Genomic DNA, 16,139 nt, shown 5'->3' on the forward strand with positions numbered 1-16,139 from the left:
ATGCGAACTCAACAAGCAACAGATGATCATCCCAGCTACCTTTAAAGTCCATTACATAAGCTCGTAACATATCCTCCAGTGTCTGAATATTACGCTTAGCCTGTCCATCCGTCTGGGGATGAAATGTTGTACTAAGACTTACTTGATTCCCCAATCCTTTTTGGAAGGACCTCCAGAAGTTAGCTGTAAATTGAGCTCCTCTATCCGAGATAATAGATATAGGGACACCATGCAGTCGTACTATTTCCTCAATATGAAGTCTTGCATAATCCTCTGAGGAATATGTAGTTCTAACGAGTAGAAAATGGGTTGACTTTGTAAGCCTATCAACAATCATCCATATTGAATCGAACTTACGCTGGGTACGAGGTAAGCCTACGATGAAGTCCATATTGATTACTTCCTATTTCCAAATTGAAATCTCCATAGCTTGCAATAACCCACCGGGTTTCTCATGCTCAATCTTAACTTGCTGATAGTATGACACTAGGCAACAAATTCTGCTATATCCTTTTTCATTCCATCCCACCAATACACTTCTCTGATATCATGATACATCTTTGTTGCTCCTGGATGGATAGAATAATGAGAATAGTGAGTTTCTCCAATAATCTGCCGACATAGCCCTGGAACATTAGGCAGACATAATCGTCCACGATATCAGAGGACCCCATCTTCTATAATTTCAAACGGCGTCTTCTCTTTCTGAAGGGTGGTATCCCTATAATGAACTAACACAGGATCCTCGTACTGGCGTTCCTTTACTTCAGTTACTAAAGAGGATGTTGTCGTATCCTGAAGAGTAATTCCAACGTCACCTGAGTCCAGTAACCGAACTCCAAGACTAGCTAGTTGATGAAACTCATGGGATATTCCCCTCTTTTCTGGCTGTAAATATGACAGGCTACCCATAGATCAATGGCTGAGGGCGTTGGCTACTACGTTTGCCTTCCCTGGATGGTATAAAATATCAATGTCATAGTCTTTAAGTAGCACCAACCATCTCCTTTATCGTAGATTCAATTCCTTTTGCTTGAAGATGTACTAGAGGCTCCTATGGTCCGTATAGATATCAAAATGAATGTCATACAAGTAGTGCCTCCACATCTTTAGTGCATGAATCACCGCAACTAACTCTAAATTGTGGGTCGGGTAGTTCTTCTCGTGCTTTCTTAGTTGTCTAGAAACATAAGCCATAACCTTACAATGCTGCGTCAACACACAACCTAATCCAACACCTGAAGCGTCACAATAGATCACATAACCATCGGTCCCTTCTGGAAGCGTTAGAACTGGTGCTGACGTTAATCTGTCCTTTAATACCTGGAAACTCCATTCGCAAGCATCAGTCCATTGAAACTTTGCTCCCTTCTGAGTCAACTTTGTCAAAGGTGCTGAAAAGGAAGAAAATCCTTCCACAAACCTCTTGTAATAACCTGTCAAACCGCGAAAGCTACGAACCTCCATCGGTGTTGTGTGTCTATGCCAAGTTTTTACTGCCTCAATATTTTGTGTACCAACCCCGATACCTTTACTCGAAATAACATGCCCAAGGAAAGCTACAGAGTTCAACTAGAATTCACATTTAGAAATTTTGCATACAACTTTCCTTCTTGTAGAACTCTGAGCACAGTACGCATGCTCATCCTCTGAATGAGAATACACCAATATATCATCGATAAATACAATTACGAACAGATCAAAAAAGGGCTAGAACACACGGTTCATCAAATCCATGAATATTGTTGGGGCATTGGCCAGACCGAATGACATAACCCGAAACTCAAAGTGCCCATATCTACTCTTGAATGCTGTCTTCGGAATATCTTCATCCTTAACCCTTACCTGATGGTACCCGGACCTCAAGTCTATCTTTGAAAAACAATTGGCACCTTGTAACTGATCAAATAAATCATCAATTCTCGAAAGCGGGTACTTATTCTTGGTCGTCACCTTATTCAGTTGCCTATAATCAATACACATTCGTAAGGAACCATCTTTCTTTTTCACAAACAACACAGGTGCTCCCCACAGTGACGTACTAGGTCTGATAAAACCTTTTTCAAGCAAGTCCCTTAGTTGTTCCTTTAACTCTTTCAGCTCTACGGGGGTCATTCTATAGGGATGAATAGATATTGGGTGAGTATCAGGTAGTAGGTCAATAGAAAACTTAATTTCTCGCTCTGGCAGGAGACCCAGAAGCTCATCGGGGAAACATTGGCAAACACATTCACCACAGGGATGGACTGAATGGTTGGTGACTCCACTTCCACATGTTGAACCCGAACTAAGTGATAAATACAGCCCTTTCTAATCATATTCCTTGCCTTGAGATAGCAAATAAATCTACCTCTCGGCGATGCTGTGTTATCTTTCCACTCCAAAACAGGCTCCCTTGGAAATTGAAATTGGACTATCTTTGATTTATAATCAACGTTGTCATGATAAGAATCCAACCAATCTATACCCATTATAACTTCAAATTATACCATATCTAACTCGATTAAGTCTGCTACGGTAGGTCGACCATGAATTACTATTATACAATCAATATATACTTGCTTAGCTATCACCGAGTCTCCAACAGGTGTTAATACCTCAAAAGGTTTAACCAATTCAGGTTTTATTCCAAACTTACCAGCAACTAATGGAGTAATGTATGATAAGGTGGAACCTGGGTCAATCAGTGCATATACATCATATGAGGAGACTGATAATATACCCGTAACAACATCAGGCGATGACTCCTGGTCCAGTCGTCTTGCCAATGCATAAATGTGGTTCTGAGGGCTGCTCGATCTAGATGCTCCGCCTCTGCCTCTACCACGACTTATTAGTGCTTGGGGACCTTGACCAGGGGGGCATATTGATGATGACGAATCAGTTGCAGAACCTGACGGCTGAGCTATGCTTGCATCACCTCTCATCGGATAATTCCTCATAACTTGGCATGAATAACCACAAGTATAACAAACACCTAACTTCATATGGCACTGCCCGGTATGTTTCTTACCACATTGAGTACATCGTGGCAAGGGTGGCCTCATCTGATTTGACTTACCCCTATACTGACAACCTGAGGCCCTAAAATTCTAACCAGACCCTGAATATATAGAATGATCAAATCTCTTACTGCCAAACTGAGGGGGCACGCTAGCCGAGGTCTGGGATGGATACCTCGAGTATTGTTGCCTCTGACCACCTCAAAAATCAATAGAAGGACTCGAAGACCTCGCTTTCTTATTTTGGGCCCTATCATGCTCACGATCGGCCCTCTGTTTCTATTTATGCTCCTCTACACCCTGAGCGTATGCCTGAATACGAGAAATATCCATGTCTGGCTGAAGTGAGACCGACATACAATCTTTAAGCAAGTGAGGCTCTAATCCCATCACGAACCGGTGAACCCGATCCTCCATGTTAGATACAATAGTGGGAGCATACTTGGCCAACAAACAAAACTGAAGACTGTACTCCCAAACACTCAGGTTACCCTATCGAAGGGTTAAAAACCTATCAACTCTGGCTCGCCTAAGCTCTGGTGGTAGATTGACGAAGAAAGCTTTCATAAACTCCTAGCATACTATTGGAGGGGCATCCTCACCTCTGGACAATTCCTAAGACTCGTACCAATTAACTACAACATCTTGGAGTCTATTGGAAGCTAGCTCAACTGACTCAGTCGCAGTAGTCTCCATTACCATTAACATCCTCTACATTCTATCAATAAATACTTGAGGGTCCTTATTTGGATCTGCTCTAGTGAATACCAGAGGGTCTAAATTAATAAAGTCATGAACCCTCGCACTCACGGACCTATCTGCGTGACCAATACCTACTTCCTGACACTGAGCTTGTGCGGCTACTATTGGTTCAATAACTGAATAACATCTCTTATCTCCTGACCCGACGCATCTGGTTGAGGTACTGAATGTATAGGGGCAGGCGCTAGAGCTGGTGCCCCTCAGAGCTTTTTTGGAAAAGGTGCGGTATGTGAAGTCTGAGATGGAACCTTACCATGAGACTCTCCCTAAGCCCTGGTAACTCGTGGCACTCGACTAGTAGTCTCACCAGCCACGGACTTTCCCTTCTGGGCGGCCGTACTCTTTGGAGGCATCACTGAAAATTTAACATATCGTTAGGAACATGAATTCTTGTATCGCACGATCTGAGATAAAAAGAGAGGATAACATCCTATATGTCCCGTATCCTCCTATTTATAAGTGTGGTACACAACACACCCATAAACAAGACTATACTAGACACCATCTGTAGACAACCCTAAGACACAACTGCTCTGATACCACTTTTGCCACGACCCAAACTGAGGGGCCGCGGCGGGAGCCTGAGTCCTATCTTTCAAACACCCCTAAGCATGCGTCTAATATATGAACCTGTATAACATCTGTTTCATTACAAAAATAACATACGTGAAAGAAACCTGCCATCAAGGCATAGGTACGTATACATGCAGAATACAGTGGTCGAGCCAGCAAGGCTGCTATAGATAACTACACATCCAAAACCGAAAGCCGACAAGGCCACATACAACCCAACTAGACCGACTGTCCACAGACTTTTAAGAGAAACATAACTGTACAAAGACGGGATTGAGCCACGTCATACCCATATACATATATATATATATATATGCAAATATATCTTACCAAAATCAAAAGCAGCTCCGGATCAAATGGAGCACGCCAACTCCCGCTAATCAGGGATCCTAAGAAGGGGGACCATCATCTTGCCTGCTTGCACCTGTGGGCATGAAACGTAGGCCCCGTGAAATAGGGTGTCAGTACGAAAAATGTACTGAGTATGTAAGGCATGAAAATTAGTACGTAAAAGGCATAGATGAAACATGGAATAAAGAAACACATCTTTAAATCTGAATAACTTTGTATATTATGAAACGTTTATAATGTCATGCACATGCATATAAATGTTGTGCCATGCATAGGTATGGGTGTACATAATATCATCAAGCCACTGAGGGTATCCCATCATATCATCTCGGCCACTATGGGCAACATCATCAACATATACCAGCTGATCAAGTGGTGCTGCGTATATAACACTGTAACTTTTCCCATATTCCATATACATATATTTACATATATACTCGTATATAACGCCATCTGGTCATGGGTCAATACACATGTATAAATGAGCGAAATGCATGAAAAATACGTAATAATCTCAATATTCCTTCCGGATAAACTTTTTCAACTCTGTATATTCTAAGACCCATGAACAAAAGATAATAATATTTTTCATGGGGAATCAAGAATATAGACACCCCTACCATTTCTATGAATATAGTAATTTATGGAAACTGTGTATTTGCTCATTTCTCCAGTATAATGTGGACCATACCAAAAGAAAGAAGGGATGACCTTAACATACCTGGAGTAGGGAAAACTCCGTATAATATTTCGTTGGAAAACCTTCGTTGACTGAACAAAATTTTCCCCTGCTTCTTAGAAATTCACAGAAGAAATTGCTTCTTGTTCTAATTTTGGAACAAAATGTTTCTGGGTTCCTTGAATTTTTGAGAGGAAAATGTTTCTTTTTTGTTTCTTGAGAATTTGAAAGGACTAACATTTATGTTCTTTGAAGTTTGGAAAGAACAACATTGTTTTGGATTAATTTTGATTCATTTTGAATCTTAGTAGATACTTAGTTAGTCATCATTTTTCATTTATGCCTAGGTTTCCACCTAGGCATAAGTGACTTCTTAGTCACATTCTTGACATGGTGGATTATTGCCACGTCATTGGGGGGGGGGATAATTATTAAGTTTTTTTTCACTTATTAGTTAATTGGGTAATGTCCCATAATTCGATAATTAACCAATTACCCGCATAATTTAAAAATTGCCCCAAATTACTTAAAATTCAACTTATTTTTAATATACTATATATATACTCTGTACATTATACTACTGTGGTCATATGGTACCTTGCATGGTAGTAGTTCATAATTATCGGGTATTATCGCTCGAACCGTATTTTATTCCAAATTGGCCACTTTTAACGAAACTCATTTTCTTTAATCCATGTATCCCTTTATCCTTCATAACACTTATTTATCGCTTGCTATAAATAGCGTAAGTATGTTAACGTCAAGATGATCTCATCCCCGAGTCTACGTCGGTTAACTGAAAACAAAATTTTAACGTACAAAAACGCGAGATGTAACATTGAAGTCCCTTGTGATCATAGCCATTTCATCATCCTCTAAGACTGCACCTTCAGCTATTCTGAGTGCCAGACTTCTTTCCTACTTGGGAGCATCCATCTTCATGGTTTGCCTTCTAAGTTCATAGGCAATGATATTTCCAATCAGCTCATCCAACATGAGGGTAGCAATGTTCTTTGATTCCTGAATAGTCGTGATTTTTCTTTCCCAAGTTACTCGCAAGACCCTTGTCAAGATTTTCTCAACCTTGTCTTCATCAAGGATATTTCTTCCAAGAGACTTAAGTTCATTTGTTAGTATTGTGAACCTTGTGTACATCTCTTGGATGGTTTCTCCTTCCTTCATGGTAAAATTCTCATATTGAGAATATAGCAGTGTTCCTCTTGATCTCTTTATTTGAGGAGTTCCTTCATGGGCCACTTGTAGGGTGTCCCATATCTCCTTAGCAGTCGTACAACTTTGAATCATGTTGTACTCGTCTGGACCTAGTCCACACACAAGCCATTTCATGGCCTTGGCATTCTTTTCCCATTTCCTCAAATCTTCAGCAGTACAGTCAGATCTTGTCTTTGGCATATCCACTCCTTAAGTATTCTTCTTTGTAGTAGCCAGGGGACCATTAGTAACTATGTACCAGAGTTCATAGTCTTCTCCTATGATGTGACCCTTCATCATATTCTTCTACCAGGAATAGTACTGGCCATTAAAGAGTGGAGTCCTAGCAGTGGATTGCGTTTCCCAATTTCCAGGTGGTGCACTCATCTTGATCTATTCCTAAGGTGTTAGCCTCTTCAAGGATAACCGCTCTGATACCAATTGATGTTTTAGACTTCAATACCACACAAGAGGGGGATGATTTGTGTGGTACCCAATTTTTGCTTAACTTAATTATATAAGGACCTGGTTCTTCTATGTATTCCAACTACTACTGTTGTGGAATAATAATTACAGAAAATAAAGAACACAGAGATTTTACGTAGAAAACACCTGGTTCAAAAGGTGAAAAAACCACGATCTACCTTCTTGTAGGATTTTTCCAAACTCTCCACTAGAATCACTGAGCAAAAAACTGCATTTACAAAAACTCTTGTAAACCTAGGATTAATTCTAATCCCATTGTGGCACACAACCTCAACTGTTACGACAACTTCAAGTTAACTCTAACTTGAAAACTCTAAGTACCTAATACTGTTTGGTTCCCTTCAAATCTGCCCAGAAATATTCGGATTTAAGATCCAAGAACCTGAAACCCTAAAAATTTCCAATCTTGGAATTTTTTCCAATTTCAAGTAAAAGATTGAGGTTCAATCGACCTTAGTCAAAGTATTTTCAGTGGAAAATACTTCAACTAAGGTCTGTTTGATTTCAAACAAAAATCCGAAGCCGAGTTGAGTTCGAGTCTGATTAAAATTCAGAGGTATTTTTCTATTTCTTTTGTGTATTCTACGTGTATTGTTGTCTGTATTAATAGCTTGTTAATTTTTATATTTGTGTTTTGATTAATTCTGTCATTTCTGTTTCTTACCTATCTACTTGATCAAAATATGAAACTGTTTCAGTTGGTTGTGATTGTTCATAATGTAAGTAATCGACTCGATTAAGTTCGTCGATTAGTTATATTATGAATTCTCATTTATGATAAAGATAATAAAAACAGTCTGCTTCTATTATTTTAGACCAATTATGGACAAATGTTGTAAATAGTCTACTGATTGATACTTGTCAATTAAATCATGTTTGTTTACAAATCAGTAAGTTCATCAAGTAGGTGTTATGTATGATTTTTGAACATTAAGTTCAGGGCAGTGTCAATACTGACAATATTCCTGCATTTGTTGCTCTTTGTTCGATTTTGAATTTCAGTTGAAATGTTCTTTTGAGATCTGTGTATTGTTAATATGTTTGGATGCAAGTTCAGTGTTCAATCTGAATTTAGCTCTTATACATCAGCTATTGCATTTCCCTGTTTAGCATAATATGTAAAGACAAAATGTTTGTTTGATTTAGGAATTGGTTATTAGTTGCTAAACAAGATTAATTCAGATAATTTGGTTAAGGTTTAAGCAGTTTTGGTCTGGGGCAGTAATAACAGTAATATTAAGGGGTTTTCCGGGGGTATTTGAGGAATGAAACAGTAGGGTAATGTAATAATAATAGTGTGCTTATAATGGAATGATAGTGGCTATAATTTAAATGGGATAATGGGAAACAAAGGGTAATGGGCTGCTGAAAAACAGGATAAATAGCACTTAGTTTTAAAATATTCAAAAGTAGTTTTAATGGAAAAACTTTCTGATTTTTAAAAGATAAAAGGGTGCAACCAGCCCTGTATAAATACAGGAGCTGGACAGACCTTAGAAAAAGAGAAAAAAAGAGAGAATTTTTAAGAGAGTTTTTTAAGGAGTTTTTTTAGAAAACTTGAATACAGTTTTCAGGCAGAAGAGAGTTTCAGACAGAAGGAGAGTTTTAATCAATTTTCAGAGGGAAGGAAATCAGTTTTCAGAAGAAGATTAGTTTGAGAGAATTTAGGAGAGGAAGAAGAAACAGAAAAGGAAAAAAAAAACAGTCATACACACACACAGATTTACAGCAGCAGAAACAGAAAAATCAGAAAAAATGGGAATTTGAAACTGAAAAGAAATTGAAATCTGAAATATTGTTTCTTTTGTTGAATCTGTTCAACCTTACTTGGTTCCACTGATTCAGTTAACATCTGAAGTGTCTTTTTAAAAAATAACTATACTGTGCATCTGTTTTCTTCGGATCTTATTATTGTTTAAATCTGTGGGAATACTGGTATTTGGCTGAAATTTGTTACTGCTGCTACTGCTGAAATTTATTCCTTCCACCTTCATTTTCAGGTACATGTCTTTTAAATTTTAAGTTGGAAAGAGATTCAACATGACTCATCAATGAAGTTTGAATTGAAATTCTGTTTTCTATTTGTCCAAGTTCATCAATTTAAATTTCATTTTTATTTTATGTTAGTTAATTAGTAGTGAATTCAATTTGATAGCTATGAGCTAATTGTCTTACTTTGAAAGTTCGTATAAAGATTTGTAATAATATTAGCTCATTATCTCATTAGTTTAATCATATTAAATTGTCGAAGTAGGGAATATGGTATGAATGTTGGTCATTATTTAAATTTTGTTGTTGGTTAAGTAAGAAGTGATGTAGAAGTGCCAAGAAAACTACAGTAGTGATATTTATTGTTAAATAAGGTTAAGATGGTGTTGTTGGTATATTTTTAATAAGATAATAGATGTGTGTATAAAAGTTGGCGAAAGGTGATATGATGTAGCTTATTACAATGTTAAAACGTTATGAATGTTTACGATATACAGTTAAGTTGCATGTAAGGTAATTTTATTGAATTAACTTGTATAATAATTCAGCCATTATAACTCGATGCCTATCTACCTTCATAAGACAAATTGATCAAATAATTAGGCCTATTAGATTAAAAGCGAGTATATGAGAATGAAAAGAGATGTACAAGCATAAATTGCCACGCTTTACATCAATGATAATTAGAAATAAAATTTGCATTAAGTAAATAATGAAAATTCTCGGAAAATATTTCCTTCCTTTATGAATCATTTATTTTCAGTTTCATATGCAATTTATTCTTTGGCATATATATATATGTCATATTTGTTTAAAAATAGTATTAATCATATTTTTATTCTGTCCTTTGAAATTGAATAGTTGGAATGAATATAACTTATATTCGGAAAATATAATCAACGGTCAACATTTAATAAATTGTAAATTCTTTTCAAAGAATTTAAGGGCACCTTAAATGGGAATTTATCATGATTTTCACATAAAAATGTATAGATATAATAAACAATTTGTGGAAAATCCCTAATATCATTACGAATATTTTGCACAATTAGGGATACGTTCGCGTACCCTGATTATATTTTTAAAAGCAAAAATTCGGATTATGCGTACGCGCAATTTCGAACGAATATTTAATAAAAGGATTTTTCCAAAAGGCGTTAAATCAATTTCATAAAAACCCGAGATGTACGGTTCATTATTCAAGAAAAACAAATATTCTTGATTCGACATAATTTCGAAAAATGATTGTTTAATAAATATATTATCAAAAATTATTGTGTACACGTACGCGTGACACAATTCTGCACATTTTTAAATTTATAACACGAATATACGTACGCGTAATTCGATTCAAAGAAGGGTCCTTAATCACAATAAGTAAAAGCGGTAGAAAAATCACGTAACAAAAAGTATTTAATAAAAATCAAGATAATTAAGCCAATAATAAAAACAGTTAAGCGACCGTGCTAGAACCACGGAATTCGGAAATGCCTAACACCTTCTTCCGGATTAACAGAATTCCTTACTCAGGATTTCTGGTTCGCAGAATAATAAACAGAGTCATATTCTCCTCGATTCAGGGATTGAAATTGGTGACTTGGGACGCCTTAAAATTCCCAGGTGGCGACTCTTAAATGATTAAATAAATCCCGTTTCGACTGTCCTTTAATTGGAGAAAACTCCCCACGCGCCCCGCGGGCGCGGCAAAAAGGAGGTGCGACATTTCTCATGGCGAGCGCCATTATCGCATAATGCACTTTTGCTTTTACAGCATTTTCGAGCATCCAACAACTCTAGAATACTGGGGCATGGAGGGAAACAAAGGCAAAGAAATAGTTTCACGCCAATCGGAGAATCCTATACAAACCTATTTGGAAAGTTAAAACATTCTGGCCTGATTGAGCTGCTCCACGGCTATACTCCGGACCCATATGCAAAAGGTTTTGATCCTACTGTACGGTGCATGTACCACTCTAATGTCCAATGGAATAGCATTGAAGATTGTCGTGCTTTGAAAAGGGAAATAGAAAGAATGATTCAAGAAGGGATAATTGTGATCCAGAATAGTGAAACCCATCATATCACGTAGAATCCTTTACCTGCACATGATGATGCACACTCTGTGGGGATGATGTGTGGTGATAGGGAGCATAAGAATTCTCTTTGGAACTTGCTGACTAAAGTTAATAATATTGAAATTGGTAATGGTCTTAGTAATATTGATGTGGAACTCAGTGGCTAAGATGTCGAGCATGGTAATTGGAAAGACGTTCTTTTCTTGGCTAGCTAGGGAGGAGTTCTGGTGGTTTATTTGGTTATCATTATTATTGTCCGGGTTATTTCAGGGTTGTAATCCGGATATATCTTGTGACTCAAACCCTTCTATCCTTTTATTTTTCCTTGTTCCTTTAGTAGTAGCAACTCATTTAGTGCTATCTAGTTTTATTCCAGGGTTGTACCCCAGTTTATTTTGCTTGTCTTGTTGTTCAGACCCTTTCACCGTCTGTCTAATGCAATTTTCCGTTTTTTATTATTTCTAGTTATTTTTGTTTAGTTCTCTTTTCCTTTTATAGTTCTTTTCATGCTAGATCTAGTGACATGACATGCACGCATAATTCTAGGACCGGTCTTAAAAGTTAGTTTAATCATGAAGCAATGAAATAATTTTGAAGATGATATGGACACTTGAGGGAAATAAGTACAAATTTGGACATTTTGAGATCATTTGAAGCTCGAACCATGTGAAACTGGGGCATATAGTTTGGAAAGTTAATGGGACAACAAGAATTTCTTACAAGAGAGTGCATCCCAACAATTTGAAGCAAGAAACTTTGAGTTCAAGTGCATCTCAAGTTACAAGATAAAGTCAAGAATATTTTCTCCGAATTGACGGAGGATATCCATTGTGAAGAGGGAATCACCCAACGAGGGTTCTGTACTTGACAAGGCGCTAAAGAAAAGTGGAAGGCATATCAGTGATATCAATGCCGAAGCCGCAAAAGAAATATTGTGCATGATCTTCAATTTTCATCCTCAAGTTGCGTGTGTTGTACTTGACATTTTCAGGGATTGGGAGGCCCTCTTTCAGCTACCCAAACACGTATACCATTCGATACCCTTTTGAGCCTGTACTGATTTTTTCGACCTCCCCACTTTTGGAATCAAGTTAGAGTTATACCAAAAAAAAGATAAAAAAAAAATTCATGTCCCCATAGGCAGCCTTACGGTTCGGTCACACCAAATAAAATATTTCATAATCCCACAAAGTCGAGAGCGGGTCAGTCTTTCTTAGTAACTCCATCAAAAAGAAAAACAGAAAAAAGAAAATCAAATTCCATTTTTTTAGAAATGAGGGCAAAGTTTTTAGAATGGATTACAAAAGTTGTAAATAAATTAACCCTGTTATCTTAGTTATTTTGAGCCTTTATGATATCATTTCTTTCTAACCCTGTCCAAAAGCCACATTAAAGACCTCCCAGATAATCTTTGAGAGTGTTGAGTTTAGACATTCCAAGAGTATATGATGTTTTTACCATGGTTAATGCCTTGTTATCTGCAGAATTAGAGGAAATAAGAAGAAAAGTTTCACGCCCCGAAATTGGGGGAGCGAGACCGACACCCAGTGCCTTACCTATCCTTGCGTACCAACTTGCAACTAAGAGACTCTGAATATATGATGTCATACTTTTGGCCATGGGACACATTGCAAGACAAGAAAGAATGTTGACTAAATAAGAATATAAAGCATGGCCAACAAGGCCGTCATATTTATTACAACTGACAAACCAACCAAATATACATACAAGGCCTGAAAGCCCAACCTACTTTACTAACTGACAAGATATGTCTACAAGCCTCTACTAATAGATATACTGTGATCGGAACGGTTATCCAACCTACTCATGACATATATACGTATATATACAAGATATACATAAGGCTCTAGACCCAGAAACTCTGAAAGACATGGAGCTCACTGATCAAGCTGAGCTCAGGCAACACTTATTGAAGAGGCCTACTCGTTTGTCTGTCTGACCTGCACGCATGAAATGTAGCGCCCCCAGAAAAGGGACGTTAGTACGAAATAATGTACTGAGTATGCAAGGCAATATACTGAAAGCTGAAACTGAACTTATAATATAATAACTGCAAGTAGCTGGAAGTCAAAGATAATCTGAAGATATGCTTACCTGCTAATACTGACTCAATTCTCTCAATATAGTAAGTAAGATAGTTGTCCGGCCCTATAAGGCTCGGTATACATATATATCTGCTCTGCCGTAGTAGGCTCGCTCATAAGCACTTGGCCATACTAGGCTTTGTATCACGACCAACTGGGCTCGCTCATAAGCGCTCGGCCACAATAGGCTCGGTATATATATAATTGCTCTGCCGTAGTAGGCTCTCTCATAAGTGCTCGGCCATACTAGGCTCTATATATCGACCAACTAGGCTCGCTCATTAACGCTCAACTACAGTAGGCTCGGTATATAACTTACCATCTGATCAAAGGTTGCCCAATAGGGGCCTGCCCATCGATTATAACTCGATGGTAATGAAACTGCTTTTAATACTATATATATATATATATATATATATATATATATATATATATATATATATATATAACTTCTCTGCTCTCTTGAATGGAATAATGAAATACTCAAATGAATATAAAGTCCCGATAAAGAGAATATTGTAACTTGCGAGACTAGCAAAATATATGTAAATTTCGGGATATGAATTTTTCTTTATGCTTCGTTATCAAACTTGTGTAATGACAAGATTATGCCAAAATGAAAGAAGAGCTTAACTTTAACATACCTGAGCCAATTTTCTTGAGAAAGATTACACCGTACTCCCTAAAATTTTCAAAAAGCTCACTCTACATTGACAAGGTGGAGTGCTTTGAAAGCTCGTTTATCATACTTGCATCACCTTCACTGGCTACAATGTAAATTGTTGTTGTCCAATGATTTTCACTGCCTGCTGAAATGTAGGCTTAAGGATTTCTTTCGCCCCAGCATATCATAAACTACTTCTTTCAATCCTAGATAGACAACACAGTGCAGTGAATTCCAACCCAAATTATCATGTTCCTCCCATAAAGATTTATTCCATTACGATACTGATCTCACGAAATTTGGATATGTGTATGTCACATATGATACATGGTTATTCCATCTGCACTCTTGAGAACTTCATATAGATTAGTATGAAATAATTTAATAGGAAAAGCTCCTAGCTTGACATTAATATTCCAAGGATTCGTTGGCCTTGAGTATGGTATGATAATTGGGATTGATTCATTTTTAACACAAGAATCTTGATTAGAGCTCTATAAAAACCTTAAAGAGTGCTACTCTCTCCACACGCACCTGAATTAGGCAAACTAGTAATTTTAAATACCAACTAATTAATGCCAAACTTGGCACAACTCAACCACAAAAAGAAAACATTACTTACCACATCAAGCCACATAATTTAATAAAGGCATGAGTCACAATGTAGGAATTGGGAGGCTACCACATGGGGGTAGGGGTGGGGTGTTTTAATCTTTATCAACTTATTAAGTAATTAGGTAGTGTTTCGTTACCCGATAATTAATCAATTACCCTCAAAATTGAGAATTCTTCCCACTTACTTAAAATATTACTTACTTTTCACATACCTTATACACCTTACTATTATGGTCATGTGGTACCTTGTATGGTACTAGTCCATAAATACCGAGTATTATAGCTCGGACCGTTTTTGTCCCAAAATGTCAAACTTCGACGAAACTCATTTCCTTCGATTTGCTTACCCTTTAACCTTCACTAATTTATTTATTCCTTGTTTGAAATAATATAATACTTATAATTCCAAAATAATCTCATTCCCGAGCTTACATTGATTAACTTATGACGAAACATCAACGTACAAAAATGGGGGATGTAACATCTTACTTTCGAGCTCTCATTAATTAATTTATTTATGGAATATTTTCATGTACGAAAATATGGGGTCTAACATCATTCCCCCCTTTAGAACATTCGTCCTCGAATGTTGACCGATGCGCTTATCATTCTCATACCCCGTAGCTCTTGCGAATACTTTAGTACTCCTCTTGCCATCTAGGTAACTGTTTTGCGAATAAGTCCAAAGGCCAGGGCATTCCCCCCTTTAGGCCCCTTTTTCACACCACGACTCTTGGTCGAAATTCTTCCAATCTCGCAACTGTTGCTACCTTTTGTCATGCAGCCTGTATGACTTTTTCCTTGTATGTGAGCCTATGCGACTCTTGTCTCCTTTTTCCTCTAGCTTTTAGCCAATCTCTAGGCTTCACTTTGAACATATATAGAATTATGAAAAACTGTCCCTCTAAGTGTCTATAGATATGTTTGATGTTCTTCTCTCGATACTTTTTTGAATTTACGATTATTGCTACATCTTGTTTCATAGACCTGGTTATCCATTCATATGATTTTACTGCATCTATGTAGGTCGTACTATACCATAACTCTTACCTTGATTTCTCGTTACTGAGGTCTACTACCAAATTCCAGGATATTTTCATTTTTTATCCCATACGTATAAATCTATGTCCTCTAATGCTTCAACATTACTGTTTATCTTAAGAATGGCGGCCTAATCTCCTCTCATATTTTATAACTTTTATCTATTCATTGTTGATTTACCTCAATTTTGATCCATAATCCACCCCTGATAACTTAAACTTTTATGTAATATTGCCGCTAGGATTCATGTTTTATCGGGGAACATCTGAAATGATTAGATTGATCCACCTGGGGCGATACCATGCTTTCATAAATGTATCTCACAACATCCCAATGTGATCACCTTGCGTGGGTATATAATCCTGTCCAATTTATGAGATCCCTTTCTTTTCTTCATCAGATCATTACTCAATCGAAGGCCTAAATTATACCCTCATTCTATTACCAGAGCAACATTCCATCTCTTCTAAATGCCACTAGTCTTAGATTCCTTTGAGCTCATTCATGCTATATTGAGATTTTTATAACTTAGAGGAATCATTAGCTCTTTTGTTTTCACGGGCTTAATTTTGAGGACTTATCCAT

The sequence above is a fragment of the Nicotiana sylvestris genome, chromosome 11 (genome assembly GCF_000393655.2).
Source record: "Nicotiana sylvestris chromosome 11, ASM39365v2, whole genome shotgun sequence".
Lineage (NCBI taxonomy): Eukaryota > Viridiplantae > Streptophyta > Magnoliopsida > Solanales > Solanaceae > Nicotiana > Nicotiana sylvestris.